The sequence below is a fragment of the Equus caballus genome, chromosome 8 (assembly GCF_041296265.1).
Source record: "Equus caballus isolate H_3958 breed thoroughbred chromosome 8, TB-T2T, whole genome shotgun sequence".
Classification (NCBI taxonomy): Eukaryota; Metazoa; Chordata; class Mammalia; order Perissodactyla; family Equidae; genus Equus; species Equus caballus.
The window spans coordinates 64,282,035-64,298,540 of NC_091691.1; the positions used below are offsets into that span (position 1 = coordinate 64,282,035).

Sequence of the window (16,506 nt, forward strand, 5' to 3'; positions counted from 1 at the left end):
AACAGCTAAAAGCCCTGGACACTATATAAACCAACATGGGAATACTCTGAAAGGTAGAGAGAAAAGGCAATTGACTAAGGACCTTGGGATCCGAGGAAGGACGGGGCAACAAGTTCCCTGAGTTTTCCTTTTGCTTCATATCCTGGATTGAGTGCTGGAGAAGCTGGCAACCTGGAAACACCACAGGAACAGATTTAACACAAAAAAAACCCAAGAAATGCCTGCTCTCGCTAGCCAAAGGACCAGGAAAGGGGCAACCCAGAAAATTTTCAGACAGTAACCGCCTATTCCAGCCAAACTCTGCAGAAAAAAATGTGACCTCACCCCCGTCCCAGTCAGCAAAAGCTGAACAGAGAGCCTAGACTCCTACCTTCACTTTGTTGTTGCAAGTCACCCTGGCGACCCCTTGTTACCCCTTTTGACCCCTATAACCCCTGCTGGGGGGGTGTCAGAGAAGATCAGGCAGGGAGCCAGGACTTTCTTCCTGGCCCAGTTGAGAGAGTGATTAGCACAAACAGAACAAAACAAAACAAAACAAAATGACCCAATTATATGCGAGGGCATTATGCTGTGTAAAATAAAGCCAGTCTCAAAAGGTTGCTTATTGTATGATTCCATTTATATAACATTCTTGGAACGACAAAATTATAGAGACAGAGAACAGACAGTGGCTTCTAGAGGTTAGAGATAGGAGGGTTTGGTGCGACCATGAAGGGTAGCATGAGGACAATCTTTGTGGCAATGGAATAGGTCTGTATCTTGATTTGGGGGGTTGTTGCAAGAATCTGCACATGTGATAAAATGGTATAGAACTATACACACACATTGTACCAATGTCAACTTCCTGGTTTTGATATTACATTATAAATTCGTAGCATTTTTATGTTATAGTTATAAGATGTAACCATTGGGGGGAAATGGGTGAAGGGTACAAAGGACGTCTCTGTATAATTTTTACAATTTCCTATGAATCCGTAATTACTTCAAAATAAAAAGTTAAAAGAGTTATCACCCAATTTTGATACTTCTGATAGTCACTAATGTTAGAATCCAAATTTTGCCAGCATTCTGCTTTCTGGGGACAATGGTGGGATTGATGCATTTCCCTGCTTCTTTGGAAGTTAGATATGGCACGTGGTTTGATTTGGTCATTGAAATGCATGAATAAAAGAGATACTTAAGGAGGAAGTGTTAAGAGACCAAGCCAGCATAATCCTCGATGTGCCCTCCTACTGCCCCTGCCAAGGAAGATCCATGTGCTGCTCTGGATTCTTCTTCAGTCTGGGCTGAAGCCCCTACTCAGATTCAAAGGATGTGCGTGGAGTGTGGACCAGAAAGGAATTTGTGTAGTTTTAAGCCACCAGGATTCGGGGCTTTTAGATACAGCCATCCAGTACAGTACTACAACTATTGGTCACCATTACCTGCCCATCCCTCTCAAATACCTAAAATGTACTGCTCTTATCACCAGATTCAAGGTGAGACACCCTCCTGACTGCTTACCATCCACCTCCATCCCCCAGGACTTCCCTCACCATGCTGACATACCCTCACTGCCTGACCTTACCCATGATCACCATCTAATGGATAAGCAGATCAAGACTCCTGCCTCCATCCGATTTGTCCCTCTTGTTCCCAAGTGTCAGAGCAGTGCATTGGTTACAACAGCGATAATGTGCTATGGGCTGGGGAGCAAGGAAAGAAGGAAAGGTACCCATGTTCCTGAGGCTTCAGCCACAAGGCAGGGCTGCCAGACCTTTGGTTGGCAAAAGCAAAAGCAAGGGGTAAAAAATCATGAAATAATACCGTTTGATTACCACCTACTTCATGTCAATCTGACTCCTGTGTGGGCTGATGTTTGCCTGTCCCTCTTTCAATATCACCCTCTTCTGTTCTTCCCCATCCTGTCCGGATGTTTGACACATAAATCTGTGTAACAGATCCCTTCTTTCCTCCTGCCTACCACACTGGTCAATTTTTCTTGGGCAGTTTACCCTGCTTTAGGCAATCTCCCACTCTCCTCATTACTACAATGAATCCATCCGTTGTTTCTCTCGCTTTCTATCTAATTAGGAACAAACAACTAGTCCTTATTCACAAGTTAAACGAATATTAGCATTATTCAGATAACAGTCACTTTAAAGAGGGCCCGAGAGAAACAATGCACTGAGTTAACCATTCACTCAAAGGAGCAGCCCCCTGGTGTGATTCTCAGGGGCTGTGGTGAGGAAATGGCAGGGCAGGTAGATTACTTCACATGGGGGAGTTCACTTTTATAATGCGTCTCCACTAATTAATCTTCTAGGGATTAAGTTTTTCTATGGTAAAATCATAGAAATAATGAAAAATCCATAAAATCATGAAAAAATCCTACCATTATCCAGCCCAACGGTAGGGTTCCTGCTGAAGCACACATCTGTGCAACTGGAGGAAGCCTGTGAGGCCGGGGCACAGGGCCAAGGGGAAACAAGAATAACATGGGAAAGATTATGTCAGCGTCTTCACTTTGGATTTCCAGTTTGATGCCTTCGTTTCGCAAGGCATCTAGTTCTTTCTTGCTCTCAAACATGCTTCTCTTTTAAAACCCCATTTCTAATTCTTTTAGTGGGTAAAGTGAAGATACATTTTTGAATGAATAGGAGTGGGCAGATTGGGGATGTTGAAGGGTAATTGTGTTTGGTTATACAGCTAGTTGCAAAAAGTGCATTTTATCATCTTGTACTATGCAAACAGCACTCCATTTTCCATTTGCTTTTAAAGTTTTTTTCCTCCTTCTTCTCCCCAAAACCCCCCAGTAGATAGTTGTACATATTCTAGTTGTGAGTGCCTCTGGTTGTGCTACATGGGACGCCGCACAGCATGTCCTGAACGAGCGGAGCCACATCCACGCCCAGGATCTGAACCAAGGAAACCCTGGGCTGCCAAAGTGGAGCACGTGAACTTCACCATTCGGCGATGGCGCCGGCCCCTAAAGTTTTGTGTGTGTGTGTGAAGAACTTGTTGCAACTAGATAAGGTACTATTATCTTGGGCTACAGATTTTTTTCCAAATGTTTTATTGAGGTAAAATTTATACACCACAAAAGTCACCAGTTTCAAATCTACTATTCAATGATTTCTAGTAAACCTACAGACTTGTGAAACCATTACAATCCAATTTTTGAACATTTCTGTCACTCCAGAAAGATCTCTTCTGCCCCTTTGCCGTCACTCCCCATTCCTACCCCCAGCCAACCACTAATCCACTGTCTCTACAGATTTGCCTTTTCTAGGCATTTCATATAAATGGAATCATACAATATATGCTCTTTGGCATCTGGCTTCTTTCACTTAGCTTAATGTTTTTGAGGTTCCTCTATGTTGTATCTTTTATGAATATTTCATTCTGTTTTATTGCTGAATAGTGTTCCATTGTATGGATATACCACATTTTATCCATTCGTCAGTTGCTGGACATTTGGATTGTTTCCACCTTTTGGATATCATGAATAATGCTGTTATGAATATTTACGTACAACTTGCTACATGGACACATATTCAATTTTCTTGGGTATATACCTAGGGGTGGAACTGTTGGGTCACATGGTACTTTCATGTATAACTTTTTAAGAACCTAACAAACTTTTGAGAAGTGGCAGCACCATTTCACATCCCCACCAGCAATGTATGAGGGTTCTAACCTCTCCTTCCCAATGCTGGTTATTGTCAGTCATTTTCATTAGGGCCCTTGCAGTTGGGTGTGAAAAGCTTTCTCACGGCAGTTCTGATTTGCATTTCCCTAGTGACTAATGATATGAGCATCTTTTCACACCATCTTTCACCATTTAAATATTTTGTTTGGTAAAATGTCTATTCAATTCTTTCCCCCATTTTAAATTGGATTGTTAGTCTAATTATTGAGTTGTAAGAATTCTTTACATATTCTGAATATAAGTACTTTATCAGATACATGATTTGCAAATCTTTTTTTTCCCCCAGCGATACAGTATTTTTTCTTGATACGGAATTTTTAAAAGAGATACAAACTTCAAGATGAAGTTCCCTTGTGGTACATTAACAGGTCAATCGTGATTCACTTTTTTCAAAATATTATATAAGTACTTTTACAAAACAACTTTTATTTTAGAATACTTGGAAAATGTAAATACACATAAAACAAGAGAGTAAATTACAGAGATAATCTTCGCTAATATTTTTTGCTTACAGCCTTTGGGGTGCTTCTGTGAACATACATAGCATTTATTTAAAAAGTAAAAGTGGGACCATTTAAGTAATATAAACATTAGTCTCTCATCATTCCAGCTCTTGGCTGGCAAGCAAGACACAAACCTCTGAACGACTTAAGTAAAAAATTAATTTAAGAAAAGAACGGTTGGTTATGCCTAGTGTGAGTAACAGAGGACCAGGGTTTTGTCCCCTCTTCGGGGTGAGGTACGGCTAGGTGCTGGAATCCGTGCCCGGGAGTGTCTCCCCAGGAGCACAGGGGAAGGGCCCCCTCGGGGAACTACGCAGGAGACACTTCCCCAAACAGTCCCCATTCTGCAAGGAGCCGGGCGTTTCTGTCCCCCGAGGCCTGGCTGCCTCTTCCGGCGGTGCCAGCCGGTGGCCTCCCCTCTCACCGCCCACCCCTGGTCCTGGACCCGCCGCATGCCCGTCGCCGGCGCAGGGCTCAGCAGGGCCGGACGAAGGCGCCGCCGACAGTCCCCCAGCCCCAGTCCGCTTCGGCCGCTCCCCGGCGGCCCCAGCCGGTTCAGGAGCAGCCCTGTGCTCGGCCGCGGGGTCGATCCGAGGACGTGCTCGGCGCGGTGAGGGCACCTCCGCTTCCTCCCACCCCGAGCTGCTCGACGTGAAACGGCCCGAGCACTGTTTTACTTGCTGCGGCCGCCTCTTTGTCCGCACACAGCTTCAGACGGAGCCTCTCGCCGGGCAGGCCCGGCCGCGCCGCCCTCGGACCCCGGCCCCGGCGCCTCGGTTCCGCGCCTCACCGCTGGTCACGCAGGGGCAGAGGCGCCTCGCCGCCGGAACCTCCCGGGCCCCGAGGGAAGCGCCGCGGCCCCGCGGTGGGCTCGCTGTAGGGCGGGAGGCGGCGCATCCGGGTGAGCGCGCGGCGCCCCCGCCTCCCCCGCGCAGCCGCACGGGCCGCCGCCGCCGAGCACGCCGCGCGCGGACGACCGCGCCCGAGAGGCCTGCGCGGGCGGCCCTGCGGCCCCGGCCCGCCGCACTGAGGCGGCCCTGAGCGAGCGGTAGCGGCGGCCGCATGCGGGGCGGCCCCGAGTAGCGCGCCGAGCCCGCGAGGCCCGGCGCGGAGGCGGGGGCGGGCGCGGCGGAGGCGGGGCCGGCGCCGGGCCCGCCCGCCCGCCAGGGGAGCCGCCGGCAGTGGCCGAGGAGGCGGCGCGGCGGACGGCGGCCCGAGAGTAGCGCCCGCGCTGCGGCCCGCGGGACCGCGCCGCGACCGCCCGGGCCGGCCCCGAGGAGCGCCCGCCGCCGCCGCCGCCGCCGCGCGGGGACCGAGGTGAGTGTCCGCCCGCGCCCGGGCCGTCCCGGAGCCGTGGCCGCTTGCGCGGGGCCGGCGGCGGCGAAGGAGGCGGAGGCCCGGCCGCGGCCGCGTCTCGCGTCCCCCTTTGTGGCCGGCGCTGCTGTGGCCGGTGCGCGGGCGCGCTCGGCGCGGGTCCGGGTCGGGGACTCCGGGGCTGCTGGACACGCGGCGTCTCTGGTTGGCAGCTGCGGCGAGGAGCGAGTTTCCGTCCTAGTTTGACATTGAGTTAGAACCGTTTTTCTTTAGAAGACGGAAGTTTGTTTTATTGACCAAAATTCCACCTAAATATGGCTCCTGGGTTCGGCCGGGCGTGTGGTCCTGGGAGCCGCGGTGCCAGGCTGACCCTCGCCGGGTCGGCGCGCCGGGGGAGGGGAGGACACGCGGGCGGCCCGGGGCGGGGGCTTCCCGGCCCACTGCCCGCGAAGAGGACCGGCCTTGAATTAGCAAATGTCTGTGGAGGGGAAGGAGGGGGCTTTAGGTAATGTGGCAGCCCTTCTTGGAAGAATGAATGAATGAAATGTCATTTACTCATCCCTGATCAATACAGTGCCCATTTAAAGATTTGCCAGGAATTGTGATGATTTGCCTTGTCATTGCCTCTCTTACCTGGTCAGCCTTGCTAAGTGAGGGTCCCCTCTCCTCCAAACTTATGACCTTGGCCTCATTCTCAAAGCCACTGAGCTAACCAACCCTTCAACCGAACGTGCTTGACGTTTTCTGGCAAGTGTGAGCAATAGGCAAAGTAGTCTTTGTGGTTGTAAACTGTTTCTGGCGGCAGAGAATGTTATGCTTAATACATTGACATAATAATTTCTGTCAGGAACCCTCAGAGGCAGTGGTGATGGTGGGGGTCTTGTCCTCGTTTCACAGATGAAGTAGTTCACGTCCTAAGAAGTTGTAACTTTCCGGGTCACAAGCCAAGCAGCAGAGCTGGGATTCAAACCTAGGTCTTATTAATCCAGTGCTTTTTACATTACATCAGTGTCTAGACCTGGATTGTCCGTTGTGGTAGCCACTAACCACATGTGGCTGTTTAAATTAGTTAAAATTAGATTTTTAAAAATTCAGCTGCTCAGTTGTATAGCCACATTTCAAGTGTTCAGTAGCCAAATGTGACCAGTGGCTATTGAACAGACCTCGACTAGACCATACATCCATTTATTTATTCAGTAAATAAATATTTATGGAGTGTCATGTGTCTGCGAGGCACCGTTTTAAGTCCTGGGTATGCTGTAAGAGACGAAATATCCTTGCCTTTATGGAGCTTGCATTTTACATGCTAGTTTGAGGGGTGTTTCCACAGTACTTCAGTGCCTTGTTAACTCAAAGTGTGGTTTGTGAACTAGCAGCAGCTTTGCTGTCATCTGGGAGTTTGGAAGAATTGCAGAATCTCAGGTCCCAAAACACATCAACTGAATGAATATCTGTTAAAAGTGATTTAACAGATCACAGGTCATAAATCACAGATCTGTTTCAGGTGATTTGTGTTCACATTGAAGGCCTTATTCAGAAAACCAGTGATAACAAATGAATGTTCTGCTGGATTGTTAGATAGAGCTTTTAAGAAGCAGGGTCTAAAACTCTTGGGAGCCCTCACTGTTTATGCAAATGTTTGTTAAATGCCTGGCTTCTCCAACAGAGTATAAGCTTTGTGAGAGCCGAGATTGTGTCTTCCTTTTCTAGCCATGTATCCCCAGAGACTTCACAGTGCCTGGTAAGCAGTAGGCACTCAATAAATATTTATTGAGTATATGAGTGAACATGGTAAGAAGTGAAAACTGGTCGTTAACCTCAAGCAATTGCTGGCAAAGTAATTCTCATGGCATCAAGTAAGAGCGCGGGACTGGAGTCAAAATGAATGAGCTTTTCAGCTCCAAACCTCAGTTATCCTGGCCTGAGTTTTACTCTTGGCTCACGTGCGTGCCCTATCTCTTTCTCTTTTTAATAATATAAAGTAATATTAATAAATTTAAATCTTGATCATATGTTAGTGCTGCATATATATATATATATTTTTTTTTAAGCTAAATTCCAGACTTTATTTGCATTTCACCAGTTTTTCCATTAATATTCTCTTTCTGTTCCAGGATCCAATCCAAGGTACCACATTACATTTAGCTGTCATGTCTTCTTAGTCTTTGGTAATTTCTCAGTCTTTCTTGTTTTTCATAACTTTGGTGGCCTTGAGGAGTACAGTCCTGGCTGAATTTGATGGATAGCTTTCCATAGACCAGATAGGGTCATCCGGTTCTGAGAAAGGGCTCTCATATTCAGGAAAGTAAGGCCATGAGGGGGAGAACTCTTATTTCTGCTCTTATTTGTTTATGTAATATATACATCTCTTATGCTTGTATAACAACCTACGACTTTAATACTTTGTTTTCAGTAACAGATTTCTTGGGATACAGTTCCTAATTGGTTGCAATTCAAAAGAGTGTTACAACATTGAAGTTGTGAACCACTGTTTTAAAATATAGAGTTTTAATCTTTATGATAGGTTAAGAGCTAGGCTGAGGTGGAAGAACAAGGAAAAAGGAGAGATTGCTAAAAGAGGCAGTAGGTCAGAGAGGGACCAAAGTGAATAGAGTGACATGATGGAGGAAGAAGAGTGGGGCAGCTGCGTAGAAGGGAACTAGGATGAATACTTACTGTTTGTTCATTTATTCAGTTAATATTTACTGAGTGCTTACTGTGTGCCACACCCAGTGCCAAATACTCAAGATAACTGGGGGTGGGACAGCATTAAACAAATAAACATGCAGATAAGTATGTAATAATTACAGCTTGTGATGAGTGCTATAAAGAAAAAGTAGTGGATGCTGGAGAGACTGTGGGTTGGGGGAGCTGCTACTTTTGGTTGGCTGGGTTGGTGAGGAAGGCTTCTCTGAATAAGTGACATTTGAACTCCTCTCTCTGGCTTTTGGTGACCTTCCATAATTACCCCCACACTGCTTATCCCATTTTTCTGTTATTTCACAACATACACATCTCTCTCTCTCCAGAGGCACTGTGCTTATTTCTAGCCCTGTCTTTATCCATAAATGATTTCTTCTTCCCAAGGTGTCCCCCTCTCTACCTCCACTTTTGGAAATGCTACCTCTTGTTCCAGGATTTGCTTAAATCCCATCTACCTTATCAAGTCTTTCACTGTTGATTTATGCCTGTATTTGTCACTCTTCTTGAGTTCGTGGTGTTTGAGGGTAGGAATAATATTTTACACTTTATCTGTGTATCCTCACTTATCCCAGCACAAAGCCAAGATAATAAAGAGTTGTTAAGAAGGTAAGTACATTCTGAAGTGTTGGGTGATGAACCTTAGAACAGTGAGTGAAGGTCCAGTTTTTTAAAAATATTTTTGTGGCATCATAGTAGATCCACATGTTGTTATAAGAAATAATTCAGAAAGATCCCATGCACTCTTTACCCACTTGGTCCCGGTGGTATCATCTTGTAAAACTATAGAACAGTGTCAGACCCCTGATAGTGTCATTGATACAGTCCAGATCCAGAATAGATCCATCACCACAAGGTTTCTGCATGTTGTTCTTATAGCTACAACCGCATCCCTCCCACCTCCACCCCTCCTTAAGCCCTGACAATCAGTAATCTGTTCTCCATTTCTATAATTTTGTCATTTCAATCATGTTTTATAAATGGAATCATACAGTAAGTACCTTTTGGAATTGGCTATTTTCACTCAGCATAATTCTCTAGAGATTCATCCAGGTTGTTGGCATGAATCAGTAGTTGCTTCCTTTTTATTGCTGAGTAGTATTTCATAGTATGGATGTACTTTTATGGTTCTTTTAACTGTTTGCCTTTTGAAGGACATTTGGTTGTTTCCAGTTTTGACTGTTAACAGCACCATTTGTTGAAAAGGCGGTATCTTTCCTCCAGTGAATTGCTTTTGTATCTTTGTAAAAAATCAGTTGGCTATATTGGTATGAGTCTATTTCTGGGTTCTCTCTTCTGTTCAGTTGATCTATGTGTCTGTCTCTCTGCCTGTATCACATAGTCTTGGTTACCGTGTTATATAATAAGTCTTCAGTTGGTGTGGCTTGATTGCTCCCACTTCATTCTTCTTTCTCAAAGTTGTTTTAGCTATTCTCATTTCTTTGCCTATCCATGTAAATTGTAGAATAATCTTGTCTTTATTTACAAAAAAATCTTGATGGAGGAATTGCCTTAGACCCATACATCAGTTTGAGGAGAATTGACGTCTTTCTATGTTGCATCTTCCAATGTATGAACATAGTATGTCTCACCATTTATTTAGATCTTTTTTGATTTCTTTCATCAGCATTGTGTAGTTTTATCATACAAGTCTATGTTTTGTTAGATTTTGTCAGATTTGTTTTGTTAGATTTACATGTAAGTGTTTTTCTTTTGAGTAATTGAAAATGGCGTTGTATTTTTAATTTTGATGCCCGTGTGTTTGTTGCTAGTATAGAGAAATATTAACTTTCTTATATTGATCTTGCATCCTGCAATCTTGCTGAACTCATTTGTTAGTTCTGTGAGTTTTCTTGTAGGTTCCTTGTGACATTCTAAATAAACAACCATGTCATGTATACACAGGGGTGGTTTTATTACTTCCTTTTTAATCTGCATGCCTTTTATTTCCTCTTCTTGCCTTATTGCACTGGCTAAAACTTCCAGTACAGTGTTGAATAAGAATAGTGAGAAGGGGGAACAGCCCAGTGGCATAGTGGTTAAGTTCATGTGCTCCACTTGGGCAGCCCAGGGTTCGTGGGTTCAGAACCCAGGTGCAGACCTACCCACTTCTCATCAAGCCATGCTGTGGCAGCACCCACATACAGAATAGAGGAAGATTGGCACAGATGTTAGCTCAGGGACAATCATCCTCAAGCAAAAAGAGGAAGATTGGCCACAGATGTTAGCTCAGGAACAATCTTCCTCACTGAAAACAAAGAACAGTGAGAGAGGGCATCTTTGCTTTGTTCCTGATCTTAGGTGGATAGCTTTCGGTCTTTCACTATGTTTTGGATCAGTCTCAGCCTATCCATAGTGATGCTATGGGCTAGAAATGCCTAGGGCACTCTCCTGGGCCCTTGGTGAGACCTCACAGACATTTCCCCTTTTGCAGCCAGTGTTGTGGCTGTACTGGCCTTGTGGTTCTTATTATGATTGCAAGACACACCTCAGCAACAGCCATCAGGGAACTTTGAAAAGAGAAGATTTATTACTCAGAGGTCCTGGAGGATACACAGCACACCTGGGACCACACAGTGACATCATGGGTAGAGAGATAATGCAGACCTGGAGTTTTGCTTTTATTGGGGTTGAGGGTGAGGTGCCTAGGATTTTTGGGTTCACTGTTTATTGGTGAATTTAAAACATAAGAGTGGGAATTAGGATACAGGAAGGGAAAAGCAAATTGCCAATGGGTCACTTATCTAAGTGTGCCAGAGCTCTTTTAAAAAAAAGAGAACTTCATGGGTGGGGTGGCCTGACTCTTTATCTAGGTATGTAGCTGGATGTCTTTGAAGTGGATGCCTGGGCAGTCAAAAGCTTAATGTGATACAATTTACATCACAATCAAAAAAGCTAATTGTTAGACACACCACACACTATTAAGTATAGTGTTAACTGTAGGGTTTTTTTGTAGATGCTCTTTATCAAGTTGAGGAAGTTCCCCTCTATTCCTGTCTTTCTGAGAGTTTTTATCATGAGTGGGTGTTGAATTTTGTCAGGTACTTTTTGTGCATTAATTGATATGGTCATGTGATTTTTCTTCTTTAGCCTATTGATATGATGGATTATTTTGATTGGTTTTTTAAATTGAGTCAGCCTTACATCTCTGGAATAAAGCCCACTTGGTCGTGGTGTATAATTTTTTAAATATGTTGCCGAATTCTATTTACAGACAGTCCCTAACTTAGGATGGTTTGACTTAAGATTTTTCTGTTTTACGATAGTATAAAAGCGATATGCCTTCAGTAGAAACTCTACTTCAGATTTTGAATTTTGATCTTTTCCCAGACTAGCCATGTGTGGTGTGATACTCTCGTGATGCTGGGCAGCAATAGTGAGCCTCAGCTCTCAGTCAGCAACATGATCATGAGGGTAAACAACTGATACTCTTAAAACCATCCTGTGTGCATACAACTAGTCTGTTCAGTACAGTATTCAAATACTGTTTCAGTACAGTATTCAATAAATTACATGAGATATTCAACACTTTGTTATAAAATAGGCTTTGTGTTAGATGACTTTGCCCAACTGTAGGCTAATGTAAGTCTTCTGAAATTAGGCTAGGCTAAGGTAGGCTAGGCTAAACTATGATGTTGGGTAGGTTAGGTATATTAAATGCATTTTTGGCTTACAGTATTTTCAACTCATGGGTTTATTGGGACGTAACCCTATCGAAAGTCAAGGAAGATCTGTACTAATATTTTGTTAAGGATTTTTTGCATTTATATTCATGAGGGCATTTAGCTCCATAAACTTCTCTCTTAGCACTGTTTTAGCTGTGTCCCCAAATTTTGATATGCTGTATTTTTATTTTCACTCAGTTCAATGTATATTTTTATTTTCCTTGAGACAACTTCTTTGACCCAGGGATTGTTTAGAAGTGTGTTGTTTGGTTTTCAAGTATTTGGCGGTTTTCCTGTCATCTTTCTGTTTCTGGTCTCCAGTTTGATTCCATTGTGATTGGAGACGACACACTGTATGATTTCAGTTCTTTTAAAATTTGTTGAGGCTTGTTTCGTGGCTCAGCATTTGGTCTATCTTGGTATATGTTCTGTGGACACTTGAACGCGTTTTCTGCTATTGTTGAGTGGCGTATTCTATAAATGTCAGTTAGATCCTGTTGGTTGATGACGTTGTTGAATTCTTCTATACTTTGGCTGGTTTTCTGTCTAGTCTGTCAACTCTTGAAGAGGATGTTGAAGTCTCTGACTCTATTTGTATATTTGTCTTTTTTTCCTTTTAGGTTATATCAATATTTAGCTTTATATATTTTGCAGCTCTCAGTTTGATGTGTGCACATTTAGAGTTGCTGTATTTTCTTGGTGGGTTGACTTGTTCTCTCATTATATGATGTCCTTCTCTGTCTCTAGCAATTTTCTTTCCTCTGAATTCTACTTTATCTGATATTAACATAGCCACTAATTTTCTTTTTCCTTTGATTGCTTTCCTTTTGTTGTTTGGATGAGCTATCTTTTCCCAGCTTTTTACCTTCAACCTGCCTATATCGTTACATTTGAAGTAAGTTTCCTGTAGACAGCATATAGTTGGGTCATGTTTGTAATCCATGGTACCAATCTCTGTCTTTTCATTGATGCGTTTAGATCATTTACATTTAATGTAATTATTGATCTATTAGGGCTTAAGTCTACCATTTTATTTTTTGTTTTTGTTCCCTCTGTTTTTTTGTTTCTCTGGGTGTTTTTTCCCCCTGACTTCCTGTGGGTTACTTGAAAAATTTTTTAAAATTACTCTTTGATTTATTGATACTGTTTTTGAGTATATTTCTTTGTATAGTTGTTTTAATTAAAATTTTTCTTATTGGTTGCTCTAAGTATTACATTATATATACATAACTTATCATTGTCTACTGTTGTCATTTGTGTTGAAGTGGAGTATAGAAACCTTACTTCCCTTTATATCCATTTACCCTCCCCCATTTTAATACAATTGTAAATATTTCCTCTACATACATTTAGAACCTCACTAGACAGTGTTATAGTTTTTGCTCCCACAGTGAGACATGAATGAGAAAACTCAGGAGAGAAGGAAAGCCTGTTTACCCATATTTTTGCTTAGTTTTCCTTTTGATGTCTCAAGATTCCTTCTTTTATCATATATTTTTTGTTTTAAGAACTTCCTTTGGCCATTCTTTAGGGTAAGGCTGCTAATGACAAATTCTCTTAGTTTTTCTTCATTTGAGAATGTCTTGATTTCCTCTTCTTTCATGAAGGATATTTTCTCTGGGTATAGGTTTCTGTGTTGATTTTTTTTTTGGTGAGGAAGATTGTTGCTGAGCTAACATGTGAGCCAGTCTTCCTCTATTTTATGTGGGATGCCACCACAGCATGGCTTGATGAACAGTGCTGGGTCCACACCTAGGATCTGAACCTGCGAACCCCGGGTTGCCAAAGTGGAGTACGTGAACTTAACCACTACGCCACTGGGCTGGCCCCCTTGTGTTGATCTTTTCTTTCAGCATTTGAAAAATGTTGTACCACTTCCTTCTGGCCTCCATGGTTTCTGATGAGAAATCCACTGTCATTCAAATAGTTTTTCCTTTGTAGTTAAGGTGTCATTTTTCTCTCACTGTTCTCAGGAATTTTTGTCTTTAGTTTTCAAAAGTTTAATTATGCTACATCTTGGTGTAGATTTCTTCGGGTTTATCCTGTTTGGAGTTCACTCAGCTTTCTGAATCTGTAGGTTTATGTCTCATGCCAAATTTGGTAAGTTTTTACCATTATATCTTTGAGTACTTCTTTAGCTCACTCCCTTTCTCCTCTTTTTTCAAGACTCTGATAACTTGAATGTTGGATCTTTTGTTATGGTCCCACAGGTCCCTAAGGATGTTGATTTCTCTTTAGTTTATTTCTCTCTGTTGTTCAGATTGAGTAATATCTATTGCTCAATTGCTCCTCTTTTCTTTGTCCCTTCCATTTTGCTATTGAGTCCATCTACTGAGCTTTTTATTTTGGTATTTTTCAAAATTTCCATTTCACTTTTCTTTATATTTTATATTTCTTGAGGTTATTCATTTATTTATTTTTAATTTTTTTTAAGCATGCTTGAAATTGTTGAAGCATTTCTGTCACAGCTGTTATAATCATTGTGAGATAATTCCAACATCTCTCTCATTTTGGTGTTGGTGTCTACTGATGTCTTTTTCATTGAGTTTGAGTTCATCCTGGCTTTTGGTATGATGAGTAATTTTTGGTTAAAACCTGGACATTTTCATATTCTATGAAATTCTAGAGCTTATTTAAGCCTCTGTTACAGCTGGGTTTTTTGATGCCACTCCAGTCGGGTAAGGGGGTGGCATGCAGCACTACCTTGTTATTGCTAGGAGGAATTAGAAATAGACCTTCTCCTGGCCTAAAAAGTAGAGTGTTTTGTTACTGCCAGGTGTGGGTAAAGGTCCAGGATCCCCAGGAGAGATGGTGTGGAAGGATGTCTTGTTACCAGCTGATGTGGATGAAAGCCTGGGCTCCCTACGTGGCTACCTCAGTATTGCTCTAGTGTGGAAGGGGTTGGAGTGCCTTATTACAACCTGGAGAGTATGTGGAAGTCTAAGCTTCTCATCTGACCTTTGCTGGTCTGGATGGGGCCACACTTTTCTTTGTGGCGTTTGTCTGGAGTAGAGTGGTTTTTTTCCCTACGAGTTTTCTGTCTTGCTAGGATGTATCTTTGGCTAGAGAGAGCAGACTTTTGTTGGGGCTTTTTTTGTCTGTGCCTGTTGGCATTTGCAGGTTGTCAGCTTCTTCACCTCAAAGTCTGGGATTTATGAGGCAAAAATAAAACCCAGGGAAATCACCATTGTGTTGTTCCCTGGGACCTGAGATCCCTAGCCAGTCTGCCTTCTTCTCACCACACATAAGAGTCTTCTTATGTTTGTTTCATATGCAATGGCCAGAGTTTTTAGTTGTAGTTAGTGGGAGGAATAGGGAAAAGTACATCTACTTTATCTTCTCAGAAGCAAATATCCCTGAAGGACCAGTTTTTAACATTTCCCCTTTGTCATGGCCTGATTCTTTTCTAACATATGTAAAAAATATATTTCAAGGAAAATGAAGTAAAAACCCTACAATATATAACTCCCAATTTTTTATTATTAGATTCAGTAGATGTAAAATTTCTCTCAAGTTGCTCTAAAGGTTTCTAAATACTTACTCAGTCTGTGTACTTACCTTCTCATGGAATAGATGCAAGCAGTTTGCTCTCTAGGAACTACACTTTGACTAGTACTGCCTGGAGTATTACTACTTCATTCTTTTTGAAATTATAAATCAACGATTAGTCATTCAGTTTAGTTTCTTCTCTGCTGTTTTGCTTGTATTTTTGTTGGGACATCCTCAGTGTGAAACCCTTTTAGTCCTTGAGGAGAACGAATGTTCAGGATTGTTTTTAGGGCAGCTATAGCAATAGTGATGGGAGTTGAGAGTGCATCTTTGATTTTATGTGACTTCTTTCTCCTTTAATTTTTGTTTATTTATTTTGTTGAGGAAGATTGTCACTGAGCCAACATCTATGCCAGTCTTCCACTATTTTGTATGTGGGATGCTGCCACAGCATGGCTTGATGAGCTGTGTGTAGGTCCACGCCCAGGATCCAAACTCACCAGCTCCAGGCATTGAAGCAGACTGAGTGCACAAACTTAACCACTATGCCACTGGGCATGCCCCTCTTCTTTAATTTTTAAATTCTTATAAATTGTTATGAACTATAAAGCAAATCCTTATAAATGTTTATAAGAATCCTCCTTTATAATTAATGTAATTTTATAACATTAATTTACTCCTTTGTAATTAATGTAATTAATGACTTCTAATGTTATATCGAGAACGTGATTGTGTTAGTTCTGTAAAGTTGTTTAAATATAGGTTTCTAGTGTGTTATCTTTTGGATGACAACCTCAGCTATGGGACACACACTAAGGGACACTAGGTGAAGCCTTCTGGGGAGCCATGAGGTGATTTGAAGACAGTTCCTTAGGTTTAGATGTCATGGTTTTTGCTAGATTTTTGTGTTTTTGTGTTTTTCCTTCTCATAGGAAAAAAGTTCTTTTCAGTATTGATTCAGTTATAAAAAGGAGTGGAATTTGCACTGCATAGGTAGAGTTACATGCTAAGTTATTAAATTATTCTTTGGAAATTACACATTACATTTCATAATTTATTGTTTTCTTTAAGGCTAAACAGTCAGTGAAAATTTCTTGGAATGTTGTACCTCTCCTTTTTCTATCCCTAGAAATTAGTGAGTTGT

At 42.5% G+C, this 16,506-nt stretch overlaps 1 protein-coding gene across 3 annotated transcripts in view; it reads left to right on the forward strand.

Annotated features, from left to right (window-relative positions):
- The first annotated feature begins 4,513 nt into the window (after positions 1-4,513).
- Positions 4,514-16,506, forward strand: part of GALNT1 (polypeptide N-acetylgalactosaminyltransferase 1) — a 135,517-nt gene continuing 123,524 nt past the window's right edge. For 2 of the 3 annotated variants that reach the window (XM_070220913.1, XM_001496769.6), the window contains exon 1: positions 5,374-5,511. The gene's annotated coding sequence lies outside the window, so the exon portion shown is untranslated. Of the gene's footprint in view, positions 4,805-5,373; positions 5,512-16,506 lie in introns of those variants that run through there. The other variant, XM_070220914.1, reaches the window with a different exon arrangement.